Here is a 24,675-nt window from a genome sequence, read left to right as displayed (position 1 = left end):
CTAGGGATGGTTTTCTTTCTTTTTTTTTAGCATTTTTTTTTTGTATTTTAGAAAGAGAGAGTGCGAGAAGGGGAGAGGGGCAGAAGGAGAAAGAGAAAGAGGGAGAAAGAGAAGAGAATCTTAAGCAGGCTCCATGCTCAACATGAAGCCCGACACGGGGCTCGATCCCACGACCCTAGGATCATGACCTGAGCTGAAATCAAGAGTCGGACACTCAACTGACTGAGCCACCCAGGCGTCCCTGGGAATCTGGAATTAAAAAGGGGGAAGGAAGGCCTGCAGCAAAATGTGACGGCCGACACCCAGCCATGGGTGGTACCATCAGCTAACGGAAGTTGCCGGGTGCCCAGCCAAGGGATCAAAGGTATGAAAGGGGAATCAGCTGTTCCCACCTCTGGTAGATGAGTCAAGACCGTCACTCCTTGACCACGGGTCTCTCTGCTGGCCCATGTGTGCCCAGCTTTGGTTTGCTCAAAGACATAAATTCATTCCTCCATTTAACTCCTTCACAAATTCTCTGGGACACCTGCCATGTGCACCTGTGTGCTCTGAGATACAATAATGAATAAACTGGTGTCGTGACTGCCCCAAAGGAGCCTTTCTTTCCAGTGGAGAAAACAGACCCAACCGGGGGTGAGAGCCCCCGGGCAAAACAGGGGTCCCTCATACACATCTTTGGCAGAAAGAAGCCCAACGCTTGTCCCCAAAACGCAAGCTATGGCGAATCACACCCTGTGGTCATAAAGGGAATGAGGTGGGGGAGGAGACAAAGGGGCAGGCATCCATGTTCACCAGAGGGTGACCGGACCTGCCTGTGAGCCAGAGAAGGAGCCAGAGAGTGAGACGGCTCCTCCCTACTCCACAGAAGAGCCACCTCAGCCCAAGATCATAACAGGCCAAATGCTGGGCATCACATGCTGTCTGGGATACCTGTATCCCAAGTTCGGCATATACAGCTGCACCACTGCACCTGCACGTTAGTTACTGGAGAGCTCAGCCGTGAACTTCTGAGTCCATCTATATCAAAGAAGAAAATTATATTTAACCTGCCCGAGTTAGCTCATCAAATTTTGACAACCAGTCTTCTTCAAAAGCCTGAAGAATCTCTTTGACCTGATCAGAAGGGACCACTTAAAGTTGGCAAGCAAAACCACCCAAAACTTGAGAAATGGGTGAAGAGTCAAAAAGTGAGTATTACACCATAGCACATCTCTTTAGCTTTTTGAGATGCTTAAAGTCAATAGGCTAATAAATGTTCGCGTCAACATGAGATTTTACATAAATCACTGAAACTTTTCTGCTTTACTTACTCATCTAAAGAAATTCCCCAGGTTGATGACTCCAGTAGAAACAAACACAGAGGTTTGTAATGACTCTACCGTGACATTTGGAAGCACTTTTCTGAACATTGAACTTGCCTGAAGTCCTGAGACAAAATACAAAATTTTATTTTCCATTCTATTTCTTTTCTGCCAAGGTAGAGCGATAAAGTTGAATTTATATGCCCATTTTCACCAACTCCTTTTCCTTTTTATAATTTTAGGGCTAACTGTACTATAGAAAATCCAACCGAAATTTATAACTAACATCAGCCACGGTTGCTTGCTAAGAGTCCAAGAAAACTCATTAAAAAAAAAAAAAAAAATCACTCCCTTTCAAATGCGAAATGTCTAAGTTACCACAGCAATCACGAAAGCTATAATCCACAAACCAGCAGAATATTTATGCTTTAAGTGGGTATTTATAGATTTCTATAATATCGTGCTTACTTGGTGACAGGTTCCACACTGTACAGTTGAAGGCATATGTATAATCGTCTCATTTGCTCATCGCAAGGACCCTATAACATAGGTACACAGCTACGTTATTCCCATTTCACAGTTGGGCAAATAGAGAGGTTGAATAGCTTGTTCCAAGGTACACAGTGTGGAATTAGTAGAGGCAGATTCAAACCCAGCAGGTCTGGACAGAGAGTATGCACCCTTGACTACCATACTAAAACTGTCCCCTTGCTGACCATAACCTAAAGATCTATACACAGAAACCAATTTGGTGAAAGTGGCTGGATTCAGTCAAATAACAAAGTTAGGTTTTCTTTTTCTTTTCTTTTTTTTTTTTTTTTTTAATTTTTTTTTTTTTCAATGTTTATTTATTTTTGGGACAGAGCGAGACAGAGCATGAACGGGGGAGGGGCAGAGAGAGAGGGAGACACAGAATCGGAAACAGGCTCCAGGCTCCGAGCCATCAGCCCAGAGCCCGACGCGGGGCTCGAACTCACGGACCGCGAGATCGTGACCTGGCTGAAGTCGGACGCTTAACCGACTGCGCCACCCAGGCGCCCCTCTTTTTTTTTTTTTAACGTATATTTATTTTTGAGAGAGAGGGTGTGAATCAGAGAGGGGCAGAGAGAGAGAGAGGAGGACCAGGGCTCCAAAGAAGGTTCTGGACTGACAGCACTGAGCTCGATGCAGGGCTCGAACTCACAAACCATGAGATCATGACCTGAGCCAAAGTCTGATACTTAACTGACTGAGCCACCCAGGTGCCCCTTCTTTTCTTTAATATCACTTATTCCCAGGCTATTTGGCTATAAAACCCATATCAGACTTAGCATTTCCAAAAAACTAATTCACATTCTACCCCCACGTCCTATTTCCCACTTTATCTAGTAACTGCTATGGAAGAAGAAGGAAGAGGAGGAGGGGGGGAGGAGGAGGGGGAGGACGGAGAGGAGAAGAAAGGGTAAACATATTGCAAACCATTCACTGCACAAAGTAATTTTACTTCAAGTCTCAAATTAGAGAAGCAATGAAAAAGAAAACCTGTCATAGCTCCAAATCAAAAATAAATCAAGTCACATTAATGAAAGACGGTAACAAAAATACACTCAAAGCATGTTCTGTTTGTCGGGAAGATGGTTCCCACAGACTCCAAGCAGCCCCCAGTGGCTCAGCGCTCCAGCGTGCTACAATTAAGGCGAAGGACAAAGCATCTTATTATATCTAGAAACCAGACAGCTAGGCTCATATGTGACATTTTTCCTAATTAAGGTATAGGCAAGAAAACCATTATGTGCAAGAAACCACTTTGATACTTGGGAAGGGGGATACCTGGGAAAACAGGAAATGGAGAAAAAGGGAAGAGCGAAGGTGACAGAAAAGAACAATGCTAATTCACAGCTAAATATTCAAGATTTTTTTTTTAATTTTTAAAAATGTTTATCCACTTTTGGAGGAGAGAGAGAGAAAGAGTGCAAGGGGGGAAGGGGCAGAGTGAGAGAGGGAGACACAGAATCCCAAGCAGGCTCCAGGCTCTGAGCTGTCAGCACAGAGCCCGACGCGGGGCTCGAACTCACAGACCGTGAGATCATGACCCAAGCCGAAGGCGGAGGCTTAAGTGACTGAGCCACCCAGGTGCCCCTAAATATTTAAGATTTTTTTTCAAGTTCTGCCATACTATTAAAATGTGTCCTCTCAGGACAACCTGAATCCTGAAGCAGAAAGGAAGAGAAAGGTCCACCTGTGCCCCCCTCCCTGAAAAAGCACCCAACAACCGTCGCCAAGGTAGAGATGGGTTCCATGGCAGGCTAGGCAGCACTCGTGAAGAAGCTTTCCTAAAATGCCAGCCTCGCCGGAAGCAGCCAGCCACTTCTTGGCAAACAGATGAAAATAGAGGGAATAAAAATTGCAATTCTGAAGACAGAGCTACTTGAGTTCCCTTAAAAAACTAGACAAATAGATACAGAGAGAGAACATAGATCACCTCGGTTAATTCTCACAACATCTCATTACCACCAGTTCTACAGATGAAGAAGCCAAAGAACAGAGAGGCTCGGTAACTTCCCCAGGATCACACAGTCAGTAGGTGACTCCAACCCTCGTCTTCCTGACACACCATGCGTGGTGTTATTCTTGGGTTTCATCCCACCCACTAAAAAATAACAAGGTTGCTTCATTTCACAAATGTAAGAGTCATCATGAATATTTGTATCAGTCTGAAAAGCCGCAAGATTTAACAGGAGACAAATACTTGAGGACTCAGACTCTAACAAAGGGTAAATCTGCAGTTAGTTTCCATTTAAAAAGATAGGTCCCAGGGGCGCCTGGGTGGCTCAGTCAGTTGACCGGTTGACCGTCCGACTTCGGCTCAGGTCATGATCTCTCGGTCTGTGAGTTCGAGCCCCGCGTCAGGCTCTGTGTTGACAGCTCAGAGCCTGGAGCCTGCTTCGGATTCTGTGTCTCCCTCTCTCTCTGCCCCTCCCCTGCTCACACTCTGTCTGTCTCTCTCAAAATTAAATAAACATTAAAAAATTAAAAAAAAAAAAAATAGGTCCCTGTGGCCACGCCCCCAAGTCTGGGGACTCTGCCCCTGGGCAGCCCATGCCCCTCACAGTGGGGATGAAGGCCTGTGTGCAGGCCGTCCCTCCTCCCTGGGTCTCTCTCCAGGCCTCCCCACACTGGCCCTACTCTCGGGACAGGCAGACACCACAGGAGGAAGTGGATTGGGAGGGTATTTTAGGAAGTAGAACAGAGCTTTCAAAAGGACTACACTCATAATAACAGACAGGCTCTAGAAAGCTAACAAGCACAGCTGGCTGACTTTCCCCAGAGAACTTCCTCTGCCTGCAGCACACACGTCTGGAGCCAGTCATCCAAAAAGCACACGGATCTCATTTTTTCTCCTTCTCTGTGAATGAAGAAATTAGTCACCTGTGAGATTTGAAAATCCACATATCAGAGTGTACCTATATGCCTCCCTATCTCCTCTGGCTGGGTCAAGGGCATTGAGACAAACAAACCGCGGCTAGCGACGTCTTCCTCTCGGACGATCACTTCCAGTCAGTGACACGACCACCGACAGCACGAAGATCCCCTTTAGAATTTCTGACACGGCATTTTGTACCACCACGAGAATTTTGAAAGCCAGGTATCATTTTCTCTCTAATGATCCCGCAAATCAGAAGAGGAAACAAAGCAATCAAGGTGATGCGTCCATTTCTGTGCTTAGGTTAGACATATCTCTTTGGTTGAGCTATCTCCGGTAGGTCTATAAATCAATCATACTGACTTTACTTAAACTGAAGAAGTGAACTAAAAGGGCTGGTCATGCATATGAGCAGAGTCACAAATCTCTGCCAGCTGTAACTCCCCTTCCTTCCAGGTGTAGCCCAGAGTCTCCAGAGATTCCTGAGCGGGTCCCCCACCCTCTCTGTCATCCCGCATAGGGCTTCCATGGACCCTGTGGCCCCAACACACTCCCCTGCCCACACTTGGTGTTTCCTCCAGCCTCCTACATGAGCTGACTTACCAGGCAGACCATCTGGACCCTTCATCCAGGCCCCCCAACGTGGCTTCCGGGTGGGCCCAAGACAGGTCACTATAAGCCTTTCCAGTGAGAGGCCAGCCCCCGATCACAGGCTGCAGACAGACAAGGAGGGCACAAAGCCTGTGCCCAAAGGCCGCATAGTACCCGCTGGTGTGGTGAGGGGCCATCTTGGGTGCCAGGAGACACACACACAAAGCCCTCTAGGAGATTATGGTCACAGCGCTCAGCCATGGGGGAGAGCATGTTTCCAAGCGAGGTAAAACTTGACTGTACAGAAAACAGGGAAAACACAGACAGCAAAGAGAAGCCCATCTTCTTGGCTGGAGATGCAGCCTTGGTGGTAACGTCTGTCCCGATCTACTCACTGGGAGAGTCACTGGACAGGCGGGCCGCTGGGGTTCTGATGCACGTCCCATTGGCCCAATAAAGTAGCTCTCCCCACCCACTCTCTACCCCCCTCTCTCAGGAAGAGAGGGACGGGAGCACACAGAAAGGAGAAGAGAAGGCATGGTTAGGCGTGAAATCGCTACATCTCCAGAAACGTTCCATTGCCCCTGGGACGCTCCACATATGACCCAGTGTTTACACTCCTTGCTGTCAATAGACAGAGTCCAGTCCTCAGTCACACTGGCAGGAATTCGCACTCCTTATCTACCAAGATAGTTCCCTTCCCAATATAAAACTGGCCTCAAGGCGCCATTAAGCGAGACCCATATATAGGCCCAAACAACCATGTCGATTCCCATCTCTTCTCCCCAGATCGCATCACAGAAACAACAAAAGCGAGTACATCTTAGTTTTTCTGGAACTTGCCAGATGCATCTCTTGAAGCAGAAGCTCATTCCCCTTCTGACCGACACACGGTGTGTGTTGGGGGGGGGGGTGGGGGGGTGGGGAAGGCCTGCATCCTTTCTGCTGAGGGTTAAGACCAGCTTATCGGTGTCCGGAGGGCAAAGTGATGTCAGCAACTTCTACAGCAAAACCACCCCGCAAACAATGTGTGGGGAGCTAGGCCCGACTTTGCAGGCTGGGAGGCCCTTCTATGAAACGAAAGGGTGTGTGTGTGCACGTGAACTAGTTGAAGATGATCGTAAAAAAACTCCACTGGCTCCGAGAGGCCAATCCACGAGTCCACCAAAACACCACAAAAAAAGAAACAGCTTGCGAGTGACACCAAGAACTCGTCCTTCGAACAAACTAAGAAAGTTGTTACAATTACTGAGCCCAATGACTTTTTTCGGTATTTCCAATAAGACTGCGTAGAAAGAAACAGGATGCTGTTCTCCCGTCATCCCTTTGGACAGACAATCAAGGGGAAAGGTCAGTTTAAACTGAGTGATAAGCCTTGACGCAGGAAACAAGACTTGAGGTAGTTGCAAGTGAACCAGACACAAAGTGTGCCAAGGGTACCCTGCCTCGAGCTTAGTTTTTAGGAGCAGTTCCTGGCTTGGTAACGCACGGAGGCCAGGGGCATCCCCGTAGAGATGACAATTGATCCAGGCTGTCCTGTCCAGCCTGGCCAACAGGGCTGGCTGCAAGCATTCATTGCATGGGCTCCACCCCCAACCCCTATAGCCCCTCACCTAGTGGAGCCCGACAGGGTCCCTCCCGTTCACTGCTATCACGAGAACCCCTTCTCCAGAAAACTAGGTAATCAATCAAAGGATACACCTACAAGAAAAGGAAAAATAAATAAATAAAAGAAAGCACAGGCCATGTCAGGCCAGCGTTCTAAATACCCACAGCAGGGTTTTTAATTGTTCTTCAGTAGAATAACTTATGACTTAGGTGTGGCAGGTCTGAGGATCCTGTTATCAGGGAATCTTGGCATGTTCAGGACCCAACGTGGCCATCAAGGCCAGCAAACCCAAACATCAGTGAAAAAAATACCACAGGTATGCTTGCGGTTAAACTGCATTTCCCAAAACAGGCCAGGGGTATGATGTCCAGGTTTTATTTTAACCGAGAAAACAGCAGCCTCAAACCTAGCAGAGGGAAAAAAGCCATGTGTTATGGTTACCCAATAACACACGGTTAGATGCTATAAAATGATTAAGCACTAGAACAGGGAAAGCACACAAGGTAAGAGTTCTGGCAATTACCTACCCCCTGTCCTGGGGGGAGCAAATCACCACCCAGAAAATGTCAGAGCGACTTTCTTGCATTTAGAAATGCTCTACACTTGGAAGCTTGCCTTCCTTTGTGCTTTTAATGGGTAAAATAATATTTTACAAAGGAAATTAGCGAGCGGTCATAAAGAGCAAGGAGTGAAAGACTTATAAAGGTTCACAATGGTAATGAACTCACGTTTTCAAAAAATACACTCAGCTTATCAGAGTTCTTAAGTAAATGACCACTCTGACTTCACGAAAAGAGGAAGGGACTCCCCTGAAGCAGATGCCCAATACCCAGCCTACAGGGGACAAACCTACCTGCTCCACCAGCTCGTCTGTGCCGCTCAGTGAGGTATTGGATCTTTCTAAAGATATTTTTAATGTTTATTTATTTTTGAGAGGGAGACAAAGTATGAGCCGAGAGGGGCAGAGAGAGAGACACACACACACACACACACAGAGAATCTTAAGCGGACTCCAGGCTCTGAGTTGTCAGCACAGAGCCTGACGCGGGGCTCAAACTCACGAACCGTGAGCCGAAGTCGGACACTTAGTCAACTGAACCACCCAGGCGCCCCTAATGGATCTTTCTATGCCTGGTTTCCACCCTTTTGAAACAACACTGGTGAAAATACCCAGCTCAGAGATTTGTTAAGGGGATGAAGAGTTCATGTGGGAAAGGACGTTGAATAAAGCCCAGAACCTAGTAACCGCTATGTGAGTTACCATTATCATTGCTGATTTGGACTGTTATCACTTGGTCAAGAGTAATCAAGTTCCATAGCAGCCCCAGAGGCAAAGTTTAAGCCATGAATAATATGTTTCAAATAAAATGAGACTCTCTTCACTATTAAGTATCAAACGATGTTCCAGGAAATCACACTTATTTAAAACACATTTATTCAACAAAGACTATCTGCTGGACTTGGAAAGTCCATATCCTCTAGGCGCTTACAGTCAAATTGGGAAGATTAGATGCACGCCCATAAGAAAGCACATCGCAGGCAGCATATGGTAAGTGCCAGCTGAGAGATACTGAATTTATTCTAATTGATTTATAAATACTAAGAAGCACTGGGTAAGCAGACTGGTTACAGCTTAAAATGAAAAAAAAAATCATGGAAATGAGGTTTCAGTTGGGCTTTGGAGGATGAGTAGGCTCCTCACCAAGAAAAAGGAAGGGTTTGGGGAAGGAATATTGGGAATGGCATGAGCAAAACTCATAGGGCCATCTTGAATTTGAGATAAGAGACTAGAGTGCTTAAAAACCTAAGGTCTACAGACTGTCTCAGTCCAAATCCTTATTCACCAAGATACTGCCTGTGTGACCATGGCCAGTTACTTACCCTTTTTGTGCCTCAGTTTCCTAAGCGGCCACCCTTATAGGTACTGTCCAAAAGACTGAATAAGATAAAGCATGAAAGGAAGACACAGATTCTACACATGGAAGGACTCAAGACTGGCCATTGTGTGGTAGGAGACAGTGTCAAGGAGGCTACCAAGAGACCCGCCTGTCCGAAGGACTCTAGAAGGCTGGAGCTGAACCTGGAAAGTGGTGCAAAGTCATGTTGGAAGGCTAGAAAAGAAGGCGTGGAGAGTGCAGCTGTCATTCAGGGAGAGTTTTGAGCCACCTGATAAGAGTCAGTCTTCTGATGGCTCACCTGGCAGTTCTGGGCAGCTTACAAGGTCAGAGAATCTGGGGACAGGAATCCAATAATATGACAGGGTCCACATGTGGGTAGTAAGGAGCTGGGGCTAAGTTCACGCACTTTCACAAGAATGGAGAAGGGCAGGTATAAGGGACTGGATTAGATGGCTCAGCATCGGTGACACGTGAGAGAAGTCAAAGACAAACTCCACTAGATGCGATGTGATACCCTGGATTAGGTCCCGCCAGAGAAAAAAGACATTAGTGGGAAAAGACAAAACAAAAAAAAAACCAGGGGAATCCGAATAAAGACTGTAGTTTAGCTAATTGTAGTGTACCAACGTTGATGTCTGGGTTTTGATAAATGTACATCATAAGACATTAACATTAGAAGTAGACAGGTGACGGGGAAATGGGAAAACCCATCAGTACTGTCTTTGCAACCCTTCTGTAAATCTAAAATTATTTCCAAAACGAAATAGAACTATTTCACTCTTTTGGAGCGATTCATCACACCATCAATAAAAAGAGGAAAGCCACAGCAAGTGCCACACTGGCCTTGAGAGGATCTGACTGAATGATGTAGACAACAACATGACTGCCGTGAGACCAAGGGGACACCCAAGCATGGGATGTGATAACATGGCCTTGTGCCCACATCCAGCCATGTGAGGAATCTAGATGAATCTGGACCCTTAGGGATGTGGAATGGCCCGACTGCCCTCTCAGCTTCCCAAGCTCACATTCCTTGCCAGGAGCCCATCCCCCCCACCCATTACACACAGCACCCACACAGCCACTGCTTCCTGTTATGCAACTGTGCCCACCAGGAAAGGTGTCAGCATTTCCAAAGACCTTTACCCTCAGACTCAGGAGCTTCTATTTTGAGGCCCATGACACACCAAGTCTTCTTAAGGAAAGACGAAGTATCCGTAACACCAACTTCCAATAGTGCAAGGGAAGAACGATCACCAGCTGGTGAGCAGCAGAGCCGGGCTTGAGATTCAGGCCTGCCTCGCTCTGTCCTTCCCACCACACCACGGGGCCTCCTACGGGAGCCCTGATACGGTCTGCCGCATTAACACACACACACACCAAGATACAGCTTTACAAAAGAGCTCAAAAACCATGTCATACAGGCACCAATGCCCCAGGGTTAGAAAGAGCTTCTAAAAACCTGTCTCATCTCCCTGGCCCAACAGAATCGCATATTTCCGATCTATCATAACTTGAAATATTAGTTCTGAATGTCAGAGATACCATATAATGAGTATATAGGTGTATGTACATACATCCATATAGGTTTTACATATACACATACCTGTGAATAAATATACAATAAGCACATATGGGTTAAATAAAACCTGTACGATAAATATCCTTTATAGATGGGTGATGAATTGGTAAAATAAATTCTTCATCAAAAAATAGGAGATACTGGGACGCCTGGGTGGCTCAGTCGGTTGAGCGTCCGACTTCGGCTCAGGTCACGATCTCGCAGCTCGTGAGTTCGAGCCCTGTGTCAGGCTCTGTGCTGACGGCTCAGAGCCTGGAGCCTGCTTCAGATTCTGTGTCTCCCTCTCTCTCTGCCCCTTCCCCGCTAATGCTCTCTCTCTCTCTGTCTCTCAAAAATGAATAAACGTTAAAAAAAAATTTTTTTTTAACTAGGAGATACTGAACACCTACCACATAATAAGGGCTAAAAACCATTTGCTGATTTTACTTAACGACGTGGCATTCTTTAAATTAATCCCTACAAACACAGCATGTCTGTGCCACATTATGAAATCAGGAATCAGGTTATTTTCATGAGAACGAAGTTGGAGAAGCAGCAGGAGGAAGAGATTAAATTCCAGTCCTGGTTTGGAGGCTGACCAGCCCGTGTCCCTTCACTTTCAAACGTCTTCATCAGTCGTGGGTTCTGCACCCACGAGACAATCCGAGCAGCGAAAGCCTGGGACTATCCTTTTACTGGGCTATAGACAGAATGAAAATGGCAGGGAGAGAGGTCAGAATGGATGATCGCTGAGCTCTCTTTGAACTGTGAGCGTCTGGGATTGTCTTCGAGAGCTATTCGGATTGCAGTTATGCTCAGATACGGTGGCACGGTATCCCCCGCCCGTGAGGGGCTGGGTATGTGCTGGAAAGGGCTCACAGCTCATGAGAGGCAGCTGTTAAATATCCAGGAATTTCATGACCCAGCTAGTAAGTGGGGGTCATTAAAAATTTAATTGTATAAGCATACAAGTAGCGTTTCAAGTAAAACGACGTTAATAAATACTGCAAACTTACTACTTTTAATGACTTTATCACATTTCACTCTTATCTACCCTCTTGAGGGTCCTTACATCTATTGTCTCTGGATGGAAGAAACCCTCGTCCCTGCTCCACGCTCAGTGACTTCCCCACGGTAGCCTGAAATCAACCATGGACGGAGATTCCACAGCAAGGAAAACTTCAAATGCTATCAATCAGGGTTTGTTTGTTTGTTCGTTTTCCTGAGAACCAGTTGGTGAACATTTACCAGCAACCCACCAGATATCTGTGCCCTTCAAAGACAAAGATAAGCGGGAAACTGCACTGTGTTGGGGGTGGGGAGGGGAAGCAGTTAGGGGAGACAGGGAGGTGGGGGAGAAAGGGATAAAGAAGGGTAGGGAGAGGAAGGGGAGAGAGAAAAAGCAGGAAAGAAAGCAAGAAGAGGGAGACAGGAAGCGGGAGAGAGAGGGAGAAGGAAGACAGGGAGGGAAAGAGAAAAATATTTACTATCCCGGGGGAAACAATGGTTCTACGTAAGCAAATTATTTCAGATAACCAACATCTGGACTCTTTTTCTGAAAATCTCTCTAAATGTATTACTCATGTGCCTGCCTTCTGAAGCAGAGGCTACCAACAGAATTAATATTTTCTTAATGACTCAGGTCAGTCCTGTGAGCAGACGTTCTATTGTGCTACATGACCTTCCAGGCCACTGACACTCATAGAGCTCTTTTTGTCTTCCATGAGTTGGCTCCAATCTTCTGAGCTTTTTATAGATTCTCTGTCAACCCCCTTACTGTCAGGCTGTCAGCTGTCACGTGTAGACTTTCTCCCAGTACTTCTATCGAGCAGCCTCGTTAGTATGTTGCTTCTAAATCGCAGTGAACTGAGAAGTCAGGAGACGAAGCTTTTTAGAATTGTGGCAAAAGTTAACAGTAAACGTACTCTCGCAAGCCTAAGGCTCTCTCCGATAAATAAAAAACATAAACCCCAGGGTGGCTCCTCTGGTTCTCGAAGTTACCCATCTGCTCACAGGCTCGTCACTATGTTCCAAATGGTTAAGGTTGCAGAATTAGCGACCTCTGGATAGCTGAGATTTCCACTAAGTATATAAAACATTGAGTGAGACAAACTAAAAGCTAAACAGAGACAACATTAACGAATATGAAGGCGAGTAAAAGTTCTGTCATGTAAGTGATACTCTACAGCACAGACACCCTGTTCTGTGGCCAGTCTGTTTCCTATGTCTGAGGCGGAGGGCAGAGCCGGCCATGGCCCAGCTCCACGGCTGCCTCTTCCACTGTCCCATCTTCCAGCTAATGCCCAGGGCTGGCCCCACCTTAGACCATCTGCCCACCCCACCGTTCCTCATTCACATCCCTGGAGGGAGGCAAGGAGCAGAGAGATCCAGTGCCATGAACCAGGACACGACGATAACTGAGCAAGATGGTGGCTGGGGAGAAGCCATCGATAGGCTCCCCAAAGGACAGGTACCAAGGCAACAGCAGCCTCCTGCACACCACCCACTTGTAGTACGACCTGATAGAAGGACACTGACTGGCCCCTTCTGGGCACAGTGCCAACCTCTTGAAAATGCATGTCTCTATTTCCCTGAATGTGGTCTTTAGGCTGCCACTAAATTCTGAAACTAAGAAAAGTATTTAACTGCTCATTGAATTCACTAGATGAATTAGCGTGCTTAAAAAAAATTAACCTCTTTCCTTTTGTAGGGTTTTATGTGTTTTTAAAATATTCTGATAGCAACATAAAAGTTCTAATCCTTAGGCCTATTGCCTGTTTACCCATACTGTCACACACACACACAAATTAAATAACTATAATAGAACAGCAAAGCCATCCCCAAAATAGAAGAAAATTCCAAAAACTCCCCTTCTTGTGCAGAGTATTTAACTTGTAAAGAAAGAAGCATTTAACTTGTAAAGAAAGAAACAACAAACATTCTAAAATTAAAAATAGAAACTCCGAAAAGAATCCCATTATTGAACAGTCCTACTTTATACCTGGCACATAGTAGGCCCATAACAAAGTGGGTATCCTCTTTGTGAAGTGGATGGATGGTTGAATAGATACAGCACTACTGACCAGATAGTCTGAGGTCAGGACGTTGAAGTTCAGGAATTTGATCAGCAGGATGGGTCCAAAACCATATTTGGGCATGGTGAAGAAATAGAATTAACTAGTCAAGTAAAGTCTTTTCTAAAATGAAATCTGAGTATCTTTTCTTTGAGCCTGAGCCCAGGGATTTTAAATACTCCTGCCTTAAGGCAAGTTGAGACCTTCTCCTTCAACAGCTGATATTTACTAACCAGTTACCATTTTAGCACATGCGCCATTGTGCCAGGTAATGGAAATGGAGTATCGTGAGCAAGAAGGGAAGGCCCAACCCAACATTAAAACACACTCACCAGAATCTATAGTAGAGACACACAGAGGAGGTCCCCTGATTTGTGACTACAGTGCACTGGGGAGAAGATCATCTCCAATGAATGGTACAGGGTCAACTGGAGGGAAAGAAATGAATCCGATCCCTACCTTATACCATACACAAAAATCAATTTCAGCTAGATTACCAATCTAAATATAAAAGGTAAAACAATGACGCCTCCAAAAGATAACAGAGGAGAACATCTTCATGACCTTGAAGCAAACAAAGATTTCTTAAACAGGATGTGAAATGCCCTAACTATGGAGCAAAAAACTGGTCAACTGACAATATTAAGAACTTCTCATCAAAAGACACTTAACATTAAAAGAGCAAAAAAAGTCGGGGCGCCTGGGTGGCTCAGTCGGTTAAGCGTCCGACTTTCAGCTCAGGTCACGATCTTGCGGTCCATGAGTTCGAGCCCCGCGTCGGGCTCTGGGCTGATGGCTCAGAGCCTGGAGCCTGCTTCCGATTCTGTGTCTCCCTCTCTCTCTGCCCCTCCCCCTTTCATGCTCTGTCTCTCTCTGTCTCAAAAATAAATAAAACCTTAAAAAAAATTAAAAAAAAAAAGAGTAAAAAAGGCAACTCACAAAATAGGAGGAAATACTCAAATAACACATATTTCTGACAAAGGACTGATAGCTAGGGTGTATAAAGATTAGTAGCCAGGATACATAAAAATCAGTACGTCAGACAACCCAACACAAAAGATTTGAACAGGCACTTCACAAAGAGGATACCCAAAGTATCAAGAGGCATATAAAAGGGGCTGAACTTTCGAAGTCTTCAGGTAAACGTAAATGAAAACCACAATGTGGTAGTGTACCACACAGTTAAAATGAAAAAGGGAAAATACTAAGTGTTGGCAAGGATGGGACTTTCATATACTGCAGTGGGAATGTGAGTCCGTATAACTGCTTTCGGCTGCCACGTAAAATCTTCTGGAATTACCCAGGAAAGCTGAACATACACACATCCCACAAGCCAGCAGTTTCACCACTACGTACATGAACCCAGCAGAAACGCAAACAGATGTTCACCAAAAGACATGTGCAGTAACGTTCCCAGCAGCTCAATTCAGCACAGTCCCAAACTGGAAACCTCTCAGATGCCCATCAAAAGCAGAACAGATTAAAAAGAAGTGTGATAGATTCACACATGGAATATTCCATGGCAACCAAAATGAATAAGCCTCAATGGCACGCAACAACCTGGGTGTATCTCACGTCCTTAATGCTGAATAAGAGAAGTTCTTTAAAAAGACAAGTGAACCAGATTAACTCGCAGTGGGGTCGAGGGCTAACTCCTGTGGTGTTACCAGTGTTCCTCCACTTCTTGATCTGGATAGTGGTTACATGGTGGGTTCAACGTGAGAATATTCATCAGCCTATCCACTCCGGATTTGTGTGCCTTGTATGTTACGCTAAAAGAGAGGTTCTTCAAAAAATACTTCCATTCAGGGGCGCCTGGGTGGCTTAGTCAGTTAAGCATCTGACTTTGACTCAGGTCACGATCTCACGGTTCTTGAGATCAAGCCCCGGGCTCTGTGCTGACAGCACAGAGCCTGCTTGGATCCTCTGTCTCCCCCTCCCCCGCTCGTGTGTGCTCACTCTCTCTCTCACTCTCTCTCTCTCTCTCTATTTTTTTTTTAAAAAATACTTTCATTCAGGTGGCACAGTTGGTTAAGTGTCCGACTCTTGGTTTTGGCTCAGGTCATGACCTCCTGGTTCATGAGATCAGATTCCACGTAGGGCTCTACATTGACAGCATGGAGCCTGCTTAGGATTCTCACTCTCCCTCTCCTTCTCCTTCTCCCTCTCCCTCTCTCTCTCTCTCTCTCTCTCTCTGCCCCTCCCCCCACTCATACACACACACACACACACACACACACACGTGTACTCTCTCTAAAGAAAAAAAAAAACAACTTTCATTCCTGACGTCATCTCTCATTTCTTTCTGTCCCTAGTCCCTCAACCACGTCCAGGTCCATCCTGCTTCAGGGTCTTAGCAGTAACTGAGCCCCCCAGGGAGAAAGCTCATGCTCCCTGATCTCTGCACAGCTGGTGTCATCTCTCATCACGTAGGTCCAAGTTCACATGTGACAAACTTCCCCAGAGATGCCCTTCTCATGACCTGAACCCACTTTGGTTTACCTACTGTGTTTATTTATAGAACACAGGGACTTTGCTTCTTGGGTTCACCGCAGTATCCCTAGCACCCATACCCTTAGCATCTCAAAATTCATCTGGCATATTTACCCAACTGATTTGAAACTTATACCCACATAAGAGTCTGCCTGCCCATGTTTACATCAGGTTTATTTATAACTGCCAAAAACCTGAAGCGACCAAGATGTCTCCAGTAACAGGATGGACAAATAAACTGTGGTACGTTTATACAATGGAACATTACTCAGTTATAAAAACAGATGAGCTGTCAGGCTACAAAAAGACACACATGAATACTAAATGCATACTGCTAAGTGAAAGAAGCCAGTCTGAAAAAGCTATGTCCTATATGGCCCCAATTAGATAACATTCCAGAAAAGGCACAATGATGGCAATGCTGAAAAGATCAGTGGTTGTCACGGGCCTGGGGAGAAGTGGAAATAGATGAATGGATGGAGCACAGGACATTTTTTAGAGTGATGAAACTATTTGATGTGACATTGGAAGACAGTCTACATGACACTCTGCATTTGCCAAAGCCCACAGAACTTTATGGCACAAAGAATAAGTCTTATGGGTGGTTCAGTTGGTTAAGGGTCCAACTTCGGCTCAGGTCATGATCTCACGGTCCATGAGTTTGAGCCCCGTGTTGGGCTCTGTGCTGAGAGCTCAGAGCCTGGAGCCTGCTTCAGATTCTGTGTGTGTGTGTGTGTGTGTGTGTGTGTGTGTGTGTGTGTGTGTCTGTCCCTCACCCACTCACGCCCTGTCTCTCTCTGTCTCTCAAAAATGATGAATGTTAAAAAAATAATAAATCTTACGATGTACAGTTAAAAAAAATCACTTAGGAGCCCGGGGGATGCTAGGCGGGAATGCAGAAATTGACAAGGCAGTCTAACTGTAGTACAAATGCATGAGACAACCTCACTGAAGGAAGGAGGTGCTGACCTGAGCAACTGGAAACGAGCGCAGTCTGTAAGAGCGAATGCAAAAGAAACCGCCCACGGGCGCCACGGTCGAGTTCATAACGTTGTTTCCCACGGCAGTCTAGCCACCCAAAAAGATAAGGACACCCTGATTTCCAAAAGCATTCTGTATGCTTATCCTGCAACGTAAAGAATGGAGTATGACAAAAATTGTTAGCTTACTTTCTCCTTAATTAATTGCAATTAAAAATAAAAAACCGCCTGGCGGCCTCAAAAAGTGAAGGCTGCTCTTAATATCGTAAAGCCCTGTGACAGAAGAGCACACGTCACTGAGGAGCGGGGAGCCCTTGTCTTTCCGGTGACAACGGTCGGGATAGCCACACCCACTTTTTTTTTTTTTTTTCAAAATAACTTTCGATTTCTCATATAAAAGGAATACGTGTTCACTGTACAAAACATAAATGAATAAAAATTACCCATAATGACACGAAAACAGCATTATTAGCATTTATCGCGGATTTTTGCAGCCCTTTTCCTAGGCACAGATGAAAGAAACCTATGACACGATTTTTATCCAGAGTGAATGTTATATGATGACAGATATATTATTACTTAACTCCAACGTGATAATTCTCTTGAACTAAAAAGGTAATTCTCTTAAAGCAGCCCAACAAGATTTTTCTTTCTGAGACATTGGACTGGGTTATTCTATATTCATAAAACCTGGTGTGTGACCAAATTTTGCAACAAAGGCCTAAACCCCATCAAAAAAAAAAAATAAATAAAAATAAAAACAAAAAATTCCAAAAGCCTCTGTTCTCTTTTTGGCCAAAGAGCGTACCTTTAATTTGTTTTTGTTTTCTGTTTTTGTTTTTTTAATGTTTATTTACCTTTGAGAGAGCGTGTGTGAGCAGATGAGGGGCAGAGAGAGGGAGACGCAGAATCCGAAGCAGGCTCCAGGCCCTGCGCTGTCAGCACAGAGCCCCGCGTGGGGCTTGAACCAACGAACCGCGAGATCGTGACCTGAGCCGAAGTCGGATGCTTTACTGACTGCGCCGCCCAGGCGCCCCGATTTGAATATTTTTATTAAGAAGGCAGAATCGATCATGGCAAAAAGAGCATAAATGTTGCTAATGGCGCTTTCATAAATATCCTGGGCTTTTCTTGGGATGATTTTTTTACATTAACAATCCTCAAAACGCCCCTGGAAGGGCTGTTATCATTTAAAGGGGGAAATTAGGGGCGCCTGGGTGGCGCAGTCGGTTAAGCGTCCGACTTCAGCCAGGTCACGATCTCGCGGTCCGTGAGTTCGAGCCCCGCGTCGGGCTCTGGGCTGATGGCTCGGAGCCTGGAGCCTGTTTCCGATTCTGCGTCTCCCTCTCTCTCTGCCCCTCGCCCGTTCATGCTCTGTCTCTCTCTGTCCCAAAAATAAATAAACGTTGAAAAAAAAAAAAATTTAAAGGGGGAAATTAAAGGAAGCCGAGGATGCCGACTCACAACCACATTGTGAGCAAAGGGCGCTTCGGGGAGCCCGCCTGGAACTTCTGAGCAGACCAAGCCCATTCCTGCCCCAGGGAGACGGGAGCATCTATCCTATAAGGCAGCGCCGTGCACTCGGGCATTAAGCGTGTAAAAAGAACCCTATGAGTGCAACCAGCAAGGGTCTCTTCAATGAGAGCACCTATTTTCCACCACCAGCAAGAAGCCATATGTAGGAACTTCTCCCCTTGTTTCGATTTTGTACAGCGGGGCCAGAGGGGAGAAGATGGTCCGAATTCCTCGAGAAGAAGGGCTAGGTCCACGCCACGCCCACCAGGCCGGCTTAGCGCTCACAGCCTTGCCCCGCTGGAGGCGGAGTGGGCCAGTGTCTTCGTCATGATGGCTGTGTGGAGAATTTGCACCTCACTAAGTGTTTTGTATGTTCTCGGCATCTCCTTCACTGTCTTAAGTGGCTTCGTGCGGGGCAATTTACGGTAAGGTGTCAATTGATAAATACAGCAGTTTCTCATCTTCTTTAGAGTAATGAGTTCACTCGAACTTGGAATATTTCACTTATAAAATACAGCCCACTATCCCTCCCTGAAGTTTAACATGAGAATATCCCAGAGGTTTGAGACATGACTGGCAGCCAAATGCTTTTAAAGTCTCAGGCTAGGGGCGCCTGGATGGCGCAGTCGGTTAAGCGTCCGACTTTAGCCAGGTCACGATCTCGCGGTCCGGGAGTTCGAGCCCCGCGTCAGGCTCTGGGCTGATGGCTCGGAGCCTGGAGCCTGTTTCCGATTCTGTGTCTCCCTCTCTCTCTGCCCCTTCCCTGTTCATGCTCTGTCTCTCTCTGTCCCAAAAATAAATAATAAATGTTGAAAAAAAATTAAAAAAAATAAAATAAAAAATAAAGTCTCAGGCTAGTTTAGATGATGGTCTGTTTACCAAAATACACACGTTTTTATTTAAACATCCATCCATAGAAACTGCTTCTGGCATAAGAGTACTGAATGCTGAACCATCTGGGGTTTGATGAAGAAATGGAATATTCTAGCTTAACAAAAGGCACTTGTCTACCAGAGATAGTACGTGTTATTTTTTTTTTCAGTTGTAATATTTGTAGGCCATTTTCATGATAGCAAGCATAATCATGTTTCAGTACCAAATCAATGACTCATTTTCTCTTGACTTGTTAGAGCGCCACACCCCATCACAAACACAAGAAAAACCAGTTGACTAATTAGAATTGTTATATGGCGTATTAGCTCATAAAAACTGAGCAGAAAAGTCATCTTTTCACCAATCTGAAATCTCAACACCTTACCTGTTTGGCCTGAAACAGATTTGAATCTATTAACATTTGCAGAAATGAACGAACAATCTGTGTCAGTTGTACTTGTGACATATAAAATATAAAAGTTGTTAACAGATGATTGACCAAGCAGCTCAGGAAAACATATATATATATATATATATATATATATATATATATATATATATATATATATCCTTTATCAGAAGCAAAAGAAGTTGTTAAGGGCTTTGCACATTTTATTTTAAAAAAAATTTTTAACATTTATTCATTTTTGAGAGGGAGGGAGAGAGCGCGCGCGCATTAGAGGGGGAGGGGCAGAGACAGAGGGAGACAATCCGAAGCAGGCTCCAGGCTCTGAGCTGTCAGCACAGAGCCCCACCCGGGGCTCGAACCCATGAACCATGAGATCGTGACCTGAGCCGAAGTCGGATGCCCAACCGACTGAGCCACCCAGACACCCCTGCACATTTTATTTAGAAGCATTATTTCTTTACTTCTATCATGGGAAGGGTAATACCTGATGCTTTCAAACACGTAGGATAAAATATCCACTCTGTAACCAATGTTTTATTTAAAGTGTGTTTCTAATTTTTAGCCTCAAAATTCCATCTACGTGGACAGCTAGAGAGCATGAGGGCTCCAATACTAACCATTCATGCAGAGCTGACAATCCAAGAAATAAATAGCACATTTCCTACAATATACACTCGGGAACTGATGGATGAAGAAACTAAACTATTATCTAAAGAAATAGCTGAATCCCATTAATGGTTCATGTAATAAATTATAAACAAACACAAGAGTGGAATCCTATAAACTGTTCAACTAAAATAAAGCCTACTTGCAAATGTATCAAATAAATTAAGCAGAAGAGCCTTGCCCAGCGTGTGTGGCAAACATACAAGGATAGGTGCAGATGACCGGGGTGGGGAGGGTGACATTGATGGTCACTGTTTCCGGGTCCAAGTCCTGCTGGTAATTTAAACTCAGGCCTGGAACTAAGTCCTTCTGAGCCTCAGTTCTGTTGTTTTAAAAATGAGGTAGCTCCTTACATCACAGCGCCTTTGTGTGGATTGAATGGGATTACTGATGATCCTTTATGGATTCCACCATCATACAAAATAAACAAATATTAAGAGCAATAAATTCTGAATTTAAGATACAAAACAGATGAACATAAGGGAAGGGAAGCAAAAGTAATATAAAAAACAGGGAAGGGGACAAAATATAAGAGACTCTTAAATACAGAGAACAAACTGAGGGTTGCTGGAGGGGTTGTGGGTGGGGGGATGGGCTAAATGGGCAAGGGGCATTAGAGGACACTTGTCGGGAGGAGCACTGGGTGTTATATGTAGGGGATGAATCACTGGATTCTGCTCCTGAAATCATTATTGCACTACATGCTAACTAGCTTGGACATAAATTGAAATAAATAAATAAATAAGTAAATAAATAAATAAATAGCAATAAATTCTGCTTTCCACTTCCCACCAGGACTGTCCATGAAAAATATTGATTTCTTTTCTTCTATTCTGTCCTGCTCATTCTGACACTAACTATAAAGTGACATCCCAGGAATAATTCCCCAGTGAAAATTAATTTGTTTATACGGATTTATTCAGCCTTTTATTTAGGCTACTTTGTATCCTTCACTTTTTAAAAATTTTATTTCCTGGGGCGCCTGGGTGGCTCAGGCAGTTAAGCATCTCACTCCTGGTTTCGGCTCAGGTCACGATCCCAGGGTCATGGGTTCGAGCCCTGCGTCAGGAGCCTGCTTGAGGCTCTTTCCCTCTGACCTTCTCCCTGGTTCATGCGCTCTCTCGCTCGCTCGTTTGCTCTCTCTCAAACAAAAAAAATAAATAAAACAAAAATTTTATTTCCTAAGGCTACTACTATTTTCCCTCTCAGGTGCTCGCTTTATATCTCAACACAAGTTAAGATAAATACCACTATCAGTTAATTATGAGCTGCCGAGATAAAGGACAAATAATAAGAACAGGAAAGCACTACCCTCCCCTCAACAGTCAGTATTATAAGTTATACACCGAAAATTTTTAAGCCAAATATTCCAGTTCTTCTTAAAGGTTAACCCAATTAAATTAAAAAAAAAAAAAAAAAGACCAAACAGGGGCGCCTGGGTGGCTCAGTCAGCTGATCGTCCGACTTCGGCTCAGGTCATGATCTCACGGTCTGTGAGTTCAAGACCCGCATCGGGCTCTGTGCTGACAGCTCAGAGCCTGGAGCCTGCTTCCGATTCTGTGTCTCCCTCTCTCTCTGCTCCTCCCCTGCTCATGCTCTGTCTCTCTCTCTCCTTCAAAAATAAATAAAAACATTAAAAAAAATTTTTTTAATACATAAATAAAAACAAACAGGGTACCTAGGAGATCTGCACTATCCGATTTCAAATTTAACAGAAATCAGTAGTAATTAGGAAGTGCTGGAGGGGAGGAGGGTGTTCTAAAAACATCTTCTCAGTCCGATTCTTCCTATCCGAGCCACATCACACGAGAGATTATACCAAGAGAAGGATGGACACACTCTCACTTTAGCTACTAGAATTAGCTATGCAACTAAATGATCCTTTGGTGAACCATCCTGATGCTTGTCTCACGTTTGCTTTGAGAAAGACTCTTCCATTACTGCTTTAAATATCACCCTCTCTTTAATAAATCTCATTTTCTGCAGTGTAGGGCCACCTTTCGTATAGAAGCTCTAAAGGGCAGAGCATAAAAACCCAGACCACCCTCATTTTCTCAGGTAAGGACAGAAAACCCGAAAACAGAAGTCTATCATGAGTAGGACTTGCCAAGGTCATCGAGCTAATTAAGCAGCAGTTCAAAGCAGATCAAGTTCCACAGGCCGGGGTCCTTCCCGGGACATCCCAGAAACCAGCAACCTGTTTTGATTTTATCCATTTCACAGATGCCAACAAGGTCCCACAGCCCACAAATAATAGATCCTGCCCCGGTTTATCAATTCCTGAAGTTCAGCTGATAAGAGGTTACTTTCTCTTACTTAAGACCTTACTTCCTATTAAAATGAAAATTAAAGTGGTTCTCGTCATTTACGGTATAATGTGAATGACTTTATTGCACCCTTTCCTGAAAACAGACTCTGAGTAAAGGAAGACGCACAGAGCCAGGATGCGGTAAGTAAATGTACTGAACACACTAACACAGCTGTGAACAGGACATAGTCTGTGCCCTCAAAGGGCTTTCAATCATACAGATGCCTCCCTCCTTCTCTTGTTACAGAAAGGGTTTCTTTCTTTTTCTTTTTCTCTTATATAATTTAAAAGGATGAAGGCTTCTTATTCCTCTTTCCTCCTCTTTGCAAATATCTGTTGGAATGAATGAATGAATACTCCTGCCCTCTAAGGTTCCTTCCACGCTTTGCCCTGAGGATTCTTTAAGAAAAGCAAAAGCCCTCCTTTGATCATTTCTTCCTCAACCATAAAGTAACGTTGTGGAGACTAATCCACAACTCTGGTTTCTTCTTCTTTTTTTTTTTCTCTCAGCTTTTACACAGTGGAGCAGATTTCCAAAGTGCCAGTGCTGACTAAGAAAAACCTGGGGAGAGTTTATTGGCCAGAACCTTGAAGCAGAGGCAGGAATCCTGGCTCTCGTACCTTGTTCTATTAAAACCTGTGTGAGCCTGTCGCTCTGAATCTTATCTGCTGGTGGAAAAGCACTCACCCCTTCCTCGCCCAGCAAGCATTTCCACTCTCAGAGAAATGAGCAACTATGGTGCAAATAAAATAGGATTCTTGTACATACCGAAAAATTTAAATTACAGACAGAAGTGGCAGCAACCTGTGATTACTCCCTTTGAAGACTTTCATCGCCCTGTACCTGTGCTTTACGCCGTCACAACTTCCGTTCAGTCCACAGGTTCAAAGGACGGCACGGATGTAATTCACAACCAAGGGAAAGAAACAAAACTTTGAGTCAACAATGAAAGAGGAGACTTCGAACACAGGCAGAGCCAAATGGCATTAGTGCAGTTAAGTGGGGGCGTGTATTTCTGAAATGCACAGTTCCGGAACATGGTCTCGAGGGCCGGTTTCTATCACACTCACCTGCCAGCCAGGTACTGGACACCTCAGTGCAGCCAGGGGCCTGAGAGACACTGGGGCTGCAGGGACCACGAGATCCTGCCCTCGCGAAGCTGTGCGACTGGATGACAGACGGTGCGCCAAGAGCGGGGCAAGCCTGCAGCCAGCCTGCCGGTGAGGGGATGTATCAGAGATGCTCCGTAGAGGAAATACAAGGGCAAGCCCCGGAGCCCTTGCTGCAGCCTATGGGCTCTTGCTTTGTCATGAGGGCCCTGGAATAATAGGATCCAGTCTGGATTTCAGAAGACACTTTGAGTCACCGCAGCGAGGGGTGGATGGAGGAGAGGCTCACGGGGGGAGGCCCCAGCCCAGGAACCAGAGACAGGTGTCCGTTCCGGACTCCGCCCCTTGCAAGTGACGTGGCCTCTAACCAGGGGTTGCTCAAGCTCTCAGTGCCTCAGTTTCTTTACCTACCTTGCAGAGTCATGGCGAGGATGGGCCTATGAAGTAAGAACTCAATAAATGGAGCTGCTGGGCGCAATGGCTGCATCGTGGCGAAGGGACTCTGCAGTCAGGACGAGCTGAGACAGGGACACGTAACAAGTCGTCTGGTCTCAGTCTCCTCCGCCACAAAATGAAGAAATGCAGATGATACCACAAACCCCCCCCTAAAGTTACTGTGAGGTTTGACCATGGGAGACAAAACATACAGATCACCTGGCCCTCAGCCGGGAGCTGTATCAGTGGCTGAAGCAAGCGGTCATAACAGCAGCAGCAAAGCAGGGGGCTGCTGGTGGTGGCAGTAATTTGAGAGACCTGAGACGGAAGTGTCAATTGGTGAGAAATTTTAAGGAGCTGCACAAATGGGGGGGGGGCGGGGGGGGGGCAGCGAGAAGTCCAGGCACCAGGTTACAGAGCCGTAAGGAGCGAGGGTCAACATGCAAACT

General features: G+C 45.3%; 1 protein-coding gene and 1 long non-coding RNA gene across 2 annotated transcripts in view; both read right to left on the bottom strand.

Moving 5' to 3' along the window:
- LOC147581292 (uncharacterized) overlaps positions 1-24,675 on the bottom strand; it is a 256,335-nt gene that overhangs the window by 175,328 nt on the left and 56,332 nt on the right. The window lies entirely within an intron of this gene.
- PPP1R14C (protein phosphatase 1 regulatory inhibitor subunit 14C) overlaps positions 1-24,675 on the bottom strand; it is a 90,353-nt gene that overhangs the window by 57,182 nt on the left and 8,496 nt on the right. The gene's annotated exons all lie outside the window — the stretch shown is intronic.

This window comes from Puma concolor, chromosome B2 (genome assembly GCF_028749965.1).
Source record: "Puma concolor isolate L17-30 chromosome B2, mPumCon1.1.hap2, whole genome shotgun sequence".
Classification (NCBI taxonomy): Eukaryota; Metazoa; Chordata; class Mammalia; order Carnivora; family Felidae; genus Puma; species Puma concolor.
This window is presented reverse-complemented; position numbering and strand designations above follow the sequence as displayed.